Source organism: Vigna unguiculata, chromosome 8, assembly GCF_037176805.1.
Source record: "Vigna unguiculata cultivar grain cowpea cultivar isolate G323 ecotype 2 chromosome 8, ASM3717680v1, whole genome shotgun sequence".
In the NCBI taxonomy this organism is placed as follows: domain Eukaryota; kingdom Viridiplantae; phylum Streptophyta; class Magnoliopsida; order Fabales; family Fabaceae; genus Vigna; species Vigna unguiculata.
The window spans coordinates 27,541,033-27,551,551 of NC_140799.1; positions in this window are offsets into that span (position 1 = coordinate 27,541,033).

Consider the following 10,519-nt stretch of genomic DNA (forward strand, 5'->3'; position numbering starts at 1 on the left):
GTCTTGTCGTGATAACGATTATTCTTGGTTAAATGAATAGCACTTTGGCTATCACAAAACACAGTAAGAACTTTCTGTGTTAGACCAAGTTCATTTACCAAACCTCGGAGCCAAATAGCCTCTTTCACTCCCTCTGTGGCTGAAATATACTCTGCTTCGGTTGTAGATAATGCAACAATAGATTGAAGTGTTGCTTTCCAACTGATAGCACTATTACAGAGGGTAAAGATGTAACCTGAGAGAGATCTTCTTCGATCAAGATCACCAGCATAATCTGAGTCACATATCCTACAACATTATCAGTTGTAGCCATTTTTTTGTCAAATACCAAGCCAACATGAGAAGTACCTTTTAGATACCGAAAAATCCATTTTACAGCATTCCAGTGTTTCTTGCCGGGATTATGCATATATCGGCTTACCATGCTAACAGCATATGCAAGGTCTGGCCTGGTGCATATCATGGCATACATAAGACTGCCAATAGCATTAGCATAAGGAACATGTGACATGTACTCCATATCTTCCTTTGTATCTGGGCAAAGATCTGAGGATAACTTGAAATGTGCAGCAAGTACTTTCTCAATATACCTTTGTTGAGATAAAAACAATTTACCAGCTTGACGGTCCCTGCGAATCTCCATACCAAGAATTTTCTTTGCTGCACCTAATTCTTTCATTTCAAACTCATTGCTTAGTTGAGTTTTTAATTTCCTGATAGAAAACTTGTCACGTGATGCAATTAACATATCATCAACATATAGTAACAAGTATATGAAAGATCCATCTTGGAATGTTTGAAAATAAATACAGTCATCAAATTGACTCCTGCAGTAACCTTGCCCAATCATGAAAGAATCAAACCTCTTGTACCATTGCCTAGGTGCTTGCTTGAGGCCATATAAGGATTTCTTCAAACGACAAACAAAATGCTCCTTTCCAGGAACAATAAATCCCTCTAGTTGTTTCATGTAAATTTCTTCTTCCAGCTCTCCATGTAAAAAGGCTGTCTTTACATCTAGTTGCTCTAACTCCAAATCAAACAAAGCAACAAAAGCAAGCAAAACACGAATAGAAGTATGACGAACAACAGGTGAGAATATCTCATTAAAGTCAATACCTTCCTTTTGATTAAAGCCTTTAACGACTAGTCGTGCTTTGCATCTTGCATTTTCAACCCCAGGAATGCCATCTTTTTTCTTATAGTTCCATTTACACTTTAATGGCTGTTTGTCTTTAGGAAGTTCTGTCAGAGTCCAAGTATTGTTTTTATAAAGACTCTGAATTTCTTCATTCATAGCCCCTAGCCATTGAGAAGACTCAACACAAGAAACAGCTTCAGTGTAGCTGACAGGCTCAACACCATCATTTACCTCTTGTGCAATTGACAATGCATAGGTAGTGAAATAATCATTAGTGTATCTAGCTGGCTTTCTGATTTGTCTTCTTGGTCTGTCCCGAGCAATAGAATAATCATCTCCTTGTTGTTGAATAGGAGAAGTGGTTTTATCATCACATTCATCATCATCATCATGATCATTATTGGATTCATTTGTAGAGGAAGATGGGACATCAATACCAGGAACTTCAGATTTGAATTCAAACTCCACCTTCTCATTAGTACCCTATATAGTACCTGTATTGGTAGAAGAAGGCACAAAAGACTGTTTTCCAGAAGATAATAATGCATCCTCATTAAAAATTACATCTCTGCTAAGAATTAGCTTTTGAGACTTTGACTCAGAGCACCATAAACGATACCCCTTTGATTCAGATGCATAACCTAGAAATATGCACTCAATAGCTCTTGGAGCTAATTTGCCATTATTAATATGTGCATATGCAGGACATCCGAAAATTCTTAAATTAGAATAATCAACAGGATTACCTGACCAAATCTCTTCTGGAACTTTGAAGTCAAGTGCTGAATGTGGAGAACGATTGACCAAGTAGCATGCAGTAGAAACTGCCTCGGTCCAAAGATCATGTCGATCCCATATCCCAGCATTTGAGAGCATACAACGAGCTCTCTCAAGTAGAGTCCTGTTCATTCATTCTGCAACACCATTTTGTTGGGGATTCCTTGGAATGGTTTTGTGTCTAGCAATACCATGATTTGTGCAGAACTCATTAAAGTCACCATTACAAAACTCTAATCCATTATCTGTTCTGAGCTTCTTTACTTTATTCCCAGTCTGGGTTTCAACAAGAGTTTTCCATTTCTTGAATGTGGGGAAAGTCTCATTTCTATGTCGCAAAAAATAAACCCAAACCTTACGGGAAAAGTCATCAATGATAGTCATCATATAACGACGTCCTCCATAGGAAGGAACTTTAGAAGGCCCCCAAAGATCAGAGTGAATATAATCAAGAATACCTTTTGTATTGTGAGTTGCTGTAGAGAAACTAACCTTTTTTTGTTTCCTAAAAGCACAATGTTTGCAAAACTCCAACTTACCAATGACATGCTTACCAAGATATCCTTGCTTGCTTAGAAGATGCAAACCTTTTTCACTCATATGGCCTAGGCGCATGTGCCATAATTTAGTGACATCATTTTCAGCCATAGAAGATGATACAACTACTGAACCTGTCACAACAGTCCCTTGCAGGACATATAAACTTCCAATTCGGTTAGCTTTCAAGAGAACAAGAGAACCTTTTGATACCTTTAGAACTCCACCTTCAGCTGAGTACTTGCACCCGAGAGATTCAAGAGTGCCAAGTGAAATTAAGTTTCGCTTTAATTCGGGTATATAGCGAACATCAGACAAAGTCCTGACGACACCATCATTAGTCTTGATCTGAATTGTACCTATTCCTGCAATCTTGCATTGGGCATCATTACCCATCAAGACAACACCACAATCAACAGATTCAAAAGTAGTGAATAAGTCCTTATAGGGACACATATGAAAAGTACATCCAGAATCAAGGATCCACTCTGTTTTACTCCTCTTATTAGAAGAGACAACAGACAAAGTAATGTCACTGTCAGAGTCAGGTTCAATATTGGCAGCTTCAGGGGATTGTGTGGCTTTTCCTTTTTCTTGTTTTTCTTGTTTTTTCTTCAAGATAAAACAATCAGAAATCTCGTGTCCAGGTTTCTTACAATAGCGACAAAATTTGTTGGATTTGCGTCCCCTAGACTTGGATCTAAACTTTTTGTCACTTGTACTCCTTCTTTCTTGAGTTCTAGCTCTGACACTTAAACCCTCACCCTTGTCCACAGAATGAACTTCAAGATCAAATTTTTCTTTGGACAATAAATTAGATTTAACATCTTCAAAGGATAAGGTATCATTATTTCCATACAACATAATTTCTTTGAAGTGTTTATAGGTAGAAGGTAGAGAGACAACCAACAAAACAACTTTATCTTCATCATCAATTTTAATATCAATATTTTCCAGATCCAAGAGGATAGAATTAAACTCATTAAGATGAGATTGAATAGGAGTACCTTCAACCATTCGAATGGTATATAAGCGTTCTTTGAGACGAAGCTTATTTGCAAGGCTCTTGGTCATGTATAAAGACTCTAACTTTAGCCATAATGCAGCAGTGGTTGTTTCATTTGCTACTTCACGGAGAACCTCCTTTGATAACGAGAGTTGGATTGATGATAGCGCCTTTTCATCCAACTCCTCCCACTGCTCATCAGTCATGGAAGCTGGCTTATTTTCTATTCCATCTAAAGCCTTCTTTAACCCACTCTGGGTTAAAACGGCCCTCATTTGGACTCGCCAAATAGAAAAACTAATCTTGCCATCAAACTTCTCAATGTCAAATTTTGCAGACATTTTGGAATTTCCAACTAAGAGCTCTGATACCACTTGTTATGGTATCGTAGCATGCGGAAGCACAGGATCGTGACAATTGGAAATTAAAGAGAAACAAATAAAAGAGCAAGAGAAATAACACACAAGGATTTACGTGGAAAACCTCTTTTGAATGTAAGAGGAAAAACCACAGGACGATAATGAACAAAGTTCCACTATGAAAAGAAGAGTACAAAGCTCTTGAATGGGAACAAGAATCCTCACCAAAATACACTCAGGTGTATATTACAAAGTGTGTCTCTGTAAAATGTTTTTCTATATTTTTTTCAAGTCATGGAGATGTTATTTATAGGCTTCAAAGTTGAACCACTCAATAAGCCATATGAAGAGTCTTCAGAAACTGCACTAGTAAATAGGCCATATGAAGAGTCTTCAAAACTGCACCAGTAAATAGGCCATATGAAGGGTCTTCAAAACTGCAGCACTAAATAGGCCATATGAAGTCTTCAAAACTGAACCAGTAAATAGGTCATATGAAGAGTCTTCAAAACTTAAGCAGTAAATAATTAATAATTAGTGCTTAAGTAACATGTGGTATTAGGAATTGAATGAGAACCACATATTCTAACAGATTCTTATTAAAATTTAGACTTGTCGCTAAGACATTAGAATTTGTTACATAGTGGAATGAATAGCTTAAACATAGAGATATATGATTTTTATATTTGTTACTATAATTAAGCTACACTTAGTTTTCCTTTAAAAAAACTATTAAAGGGTTCCACTGTAATCAAATTGATTACGTTAGTATTTTTTGTGTCACTTTTGGCTTAAAATGAGTTCATAAATTTAATCCTAACTATAACTTTATCTGCACTTGAAAAGAACAAAAAAAACTTGTATTCTTTAACATTAAACAAATTTGTACCAAAATAATAAATAATAGTTTTGATAATCTTGTGCTTGGATTAACAACATAAATTTATATTAACTTTTTTAAATTTGTAATGAAATTTACTACCAATTTTTAAATATATTTTTAAGAAAATTGTGATCATAATTGGAACTATATTTTCTATCACAAACATTTGTCACACTTAATTTAGTGACTAATATTCTATCCATTAATAAAACCATCATAAGAATTGAAAAATGTAAGATATAAAAGATGTTATTAACTAAGAAGGTAAGTTGAATTTTAGATTTTTAAAAATCTCTTGTTTGAATTAAATTGACCAAGTTTCTAGCAATCTATCACACCTGCAACATACACTTTGACTAATTAAAAACAGAATCAACAAACTGAAATCACTTAATAGAGAAGCACAATGAGATCAATATAATTCAATCGATTGAGAAACATGATCAATAGGTTGAAAAACATGAAAAAAACATGAAAAAAATATGCAGAAAACACAATTAACCCATAACATGAAATCTGATCAAATTATCAATCAAGACTGATTCCAATTCACAGTATAAACAATGTTTTTACAACAAATTACATTAAAGTACCATAATTATACAAAAAATTTATTAAAATGGTTTTCTTGAGGATTTTATCAAAGTTTAATTAGGAGAAAAAGAATCAAACCATGCATAAGGATTTATATATTGGCTCACTCATAACAGAGCTACATTCAGTTAGTCAAGGCAACCTTAACTTGGCTTTCCACTATAACAAAAAGTTTTACAAAATCCTTACAAGATTACACTTATGATAAAACTAAAAAACCACACCAAGACTCTTGAATACCATGACAATCTAATTCAGCATAACAAGACTCCCACTTGCAGATCTGGAATCACACTAGATAAAACCCAAATACCCAAGAAAGACCAAACCTTGGGGGTGGCTCTCCCTAGCCAACCAAAAGCTTTCTTCAAGGAACCAACACTAAGCCAACAAGACTCTAGAATTCAAGAAGCAGTTCACTAACGTTTGTGGCATTGTGTAATTCAAAGAGGACGAGTTTTCCAAAGATTTCACACTCATTTTGCGCTAAAAATGAATTTGTCATAGACCTCTCTAAAAAAATATAGGCTTTATAGTTTGTTAGTTGACATATTCAACATGTTTATTTGCTTGTTCAATTTGTTAATTTTACTTGACTTAAGTGAAATCATCTTATTGAATGATAATTCACCTGATTGAATATGTTAATACCAGAATTATAACAACAAGCCACTTAACATGTTAAAAACCCTTTTAACAGACTAAAAGAATGCAATAAAACACAAGATATCTATTCTATGTCAAATAATCTTTAAGTTAAGCTTAAATCTTCAAGCTTTAAGTTCTTCACGTGTTAGCCAGATTAAGCCCACTTCAAGCTTGGTCAACACACCATTTCTTCAAGTCTTAATCACTTTATCAAGTCTTCATCAATTTCCATCAATCCTTCATAACCTCATCAAGTCTCTATGCAATATCTTCATCAAATCTTTATGCAAGTCATTTGTGCTAGCAAAAAATACATAGTCACAACTCTAAAATTTATTGCTAATTAAATGAATGACTAACATTTTAGCAACATGTTTCATTTGGTGATTGATTTAGCCATTAAGTTAAATAAAAACTAAAATAACTAAAAAAGTATCATTTTTTGCTGTCATTAAATTTCATTATTTGTACTTGATGTTTTAATACTTATTTTATAATTGAATTGACATGATTGTGAAAATAAATATATATGATGGTATAATTAATTGGGTTTATATATGGCATAATCACTTTAGTTTAATATTATCAATGGTATGAGTAGTGCAATTATTTATGAAAGGAGATATTCATGTTTTACAAGTATTCAAATTAAGTAGACGAGGATATTAAAGGTAAAGAATTGATGGTTCCTACATTATTACTTGATAATGTAAGTTCAATGAATTGCTCTAATTCTTTTGAATTACTCTCTAAGTGTGTATTTTTTGATTAAGTATTTGAACCATCCCAGGTCTAGGACCCCAAATTGTTGTCGACAATGTTGCTCGACTCTTAAATTTAGAAGACCTCTCCTAATAAGATGTTGCCAAGCCGGGGACACTCTGAGATAAAATTAAGGACAACTCATAATAAAATAAGCATTATCAAATAATTAACAATAATCCATGGTTAGAACACGATTGGATCAAGATTAACATGTGAACAATACCAAGCCTAATTCATAGTTCTACAAATACAAGTAGTGGAAGTGACATGAGGTGAGTTCTTCAATACTCTAAAATTATCTATTTGAAATTGTCACATGCAAATGCTAACTTGAATGTCATAGTGTTTGTTGTAAGTACCTGCCACTTAGTACTAGAAGACAAGACATGCATAAGAGCAACGAAATGGTTGGTGCAAATACCTTTGTCTATCAAGAATAATACCATATGAGAAAAATATACCCATTAGTGGTATCAAAGCTTCGATGGCTCGGGATGACTGAGTCGATAGTTCGGGGTGACTGACACCATAATCACAACAAAAAGGGTCACCATACACTTGATGAGAAATATACCATATGAAAAAAAGGATTCACCCTTAAAAGGAAATTATTGGAAATAATCCAAATGTAAGTTAGAATCTCACATTAGATAGAAAAGATAAAGTTAAACATTATATAAGATAAAAACTAAAAATATGAGTTTTAAGAAAAAGATATAAATAAAATAAAATTTACTGAATTTAATGGTGAAAACTTGAACTAACTCTAGAGCAAGATTTAAAAGATTAAAATCACACGTAATCCAAACCGAATAAAATAATATAATTAAATGATGAATTTATAGTAAAAACTTGTTCTAATGCATGAATTATGCAAAGAAATTGTACAAGACTTGACTGAGACTTTATGGGAGGGATGAAATCCCTTTCTCGAAAATTAAAACAAGGAGTTAAATCTTCTCACAATTGATAAACTTTTAGGAAACATTGTTATATAGAAAAAGTAAATATTTATGAGTATTTAGAAGTTAATGTTACCCCATAATTCAAGTGTTGACATGCATTGGCAGAAAAGGGGAATGCATTGCATTTAACATGTTAGAGTAGCTTGTTTAGAACTTCAATAACATTTCTTCATATGCAAATGCTTAATTGCAGGCTTTTAAAATAGTAGTGACCCACCAACATATTAATAACTCCAATCATCATTCTCATCCATGCACCATTTACAATAAACACGTCTTTAATTTTTTAATATCGATTTCACACATTAATTAACAGAGAAAACATCCACATAGTATGAATTTGCAGAGAAGAAAATCATATACAACAAAGTTTGTCACGTACCTTCCAAACTAAGAAACATTTATTAAAATATATTAAAAGAGATACTCCTTCTTTTAATATCTCATTATATGATATAATAAATCAGCCAACGTTATCTTGTGCGAGAGAATTTTTTTTTTTTTTAAATAATAAGATTCATAGTATTACTTTACTTTACTTGTTTTTTTTTTTTTTTATATTTTCATTCATACACTTTTAACTTTTATTTTATTTATCTTTTCTTTATTCAAATTATTTTTCTCTTTTTCTACCGAGTGAAGATGGCAAAACTGTCCATTTAACCTGATCTATTTTAAATGAGCTATGATTCGCATGAGCCCTTATCAGCAATCATTTTAGCTTACTTTGAAAGATAAAAAAAAAATTCCGTTATATAAAGCTTAGACTATATTAATAAAATTAATTTAAATTTTGATATAATGATTTTATAGGTAGATTATAATAATGTGCGTGTTTTTGATAAAATACTTTTAGTGCAGTATTTTTATTTTTTAAATATAAATATTATTTTATAATGATTCATAAATTTTATCGTCTAATTTGCTTTTGTAGTTTTCTCAAACAGATCTACTAGGTCAAACCTATTATGTAAGATTGAATTATTACGAAACATAAGAATAAATTACGAAACAATAAATATACACGTATAAATTGTTTAAAAATTAGGTGAAAAATATATCTGATAAAAAGTAATTAACATTATTTTATTTTTTTGAAAAATTTGATACAAGAAACAGAAAGAATTTATGATATTTAATCTAATGTATAGAAGAAGTATAATTAATTTAATTCATAACTATAATTTCAAGCAAATTAGGATTGTGTAGAAAGAATCAATACCAGACTTGGCAGTGAAGTCTCTTAACTGGAAGTGGTGCAGAATTATAGAGACGCACGTGCATTTTACGTAAAGAAAAAAAAATGGTCCTCTTGTGTTGTGATCCAAGAACTTCGATTTCTCCATTTACAATAATAAACCATTTCATTGATGATGCTAAAGAAAAGGATGAATGTGAATAGTTGTAATGTAACAAATAACCAAACATTCCACGCTGCAATCGAAAAAACAAAGGTACAAATGATCATGATATTAACGTTTGAGTGTATATATCTTCATCTTGCTTTCAAAAATAACATGCAATTGATCCTCTTATACTCAAATATCACATGTTCAGAATTACATTCCAAGCTTTTTATTCCATGATAGACCTTTATAAGATTCTTTCAATTATAAAGCTTCCACGTTTTAGGGTGTCATAGAGTGAAAATCTGAGTCTCATGTTTTTCGGGTCAACGCAATCTTATGTTGTAGGTTTAGCATTCATTAAACAAAGTCGTACCCCAGTATGGAAAAAAAAAAAATCCAGGATTTTTATTATATTTTTAGTGATGCCGGAGTTTGAGAATTAAATAGTATGTGTGGTGCAGAAAGAAAAAATGGGGTGCAGAGATTGGTTTTGTTGTTCACATGTTGATATGGCCTGCCTCCTAAGAGCCCAAATGGCCAATGATGAATTCACATTGCGTTCTGTTTGGGCCTCATTATTTGCATGTAAGAACAATATTGTTTTTTCTATCACCCTATGACACTTCCATAATTTAGAAAAAGATAATAGTATTTGTGTTTTTTCTTGTTATGTTTCAGAATAAGCTCTCAAGAAGGATTTAATAAATCTTTCTGAGTTTTATAATTGTATTTTTTTATAATATTTTTTAAGAATTTAAATATAAGGTTGACTTCAATATTGAATAAAACGAGAAAAAAAAAGTAAACTAACATATATAAAGTTCACATATTGTATGTTTTCAAATTTTATATCAAAAGTTATAACAATTTTTTATATTTAAATGAATGGTACATGATTTATTTGTGTCGAATTTCTTTATATAATTTGTTTTACAACAAATTCAGCAAATTTCAAATTCAACTATTTAAGAATGGTTTAATTAAGTTTTGATAAATTTGTTTGTTTTTCAATTAAGTTTCTATTATTTTTTTATGTATTAAGTATTTTATATTTTTATATTTTTATATTTTAATTAATTTATTATCATTTAAATTTTTTATGTTAATTGGATCATGTAAATATATCTTATCTCTTGTCACCTTATTTCTCTATGTGTATTAAAAAAAAAATACAAGATTTTGTGACTAATATAAAATTATATAATATAATTTTTGTTACTTTCTTGAAAACTTGTGTTTAGTAAAAACATATTATCCAAACTATTATTACACTAATTTATTTATCAATTTTATCACAGCAATTTCACAAAATTAAATTAAGAAAATAATTTTTTTAAAGAAAATTAATAAGCAGTCGATGTGTTAAGGAATTGACTCAACTTTTTATTTGTGAACTACATTTACTACACAATTTTTTTATTTTTGTAAATTATGAATGATATTTAACTAAGATAATATTATTTTCTTGCCAGTTTGAATGCTATAAAAAATATTC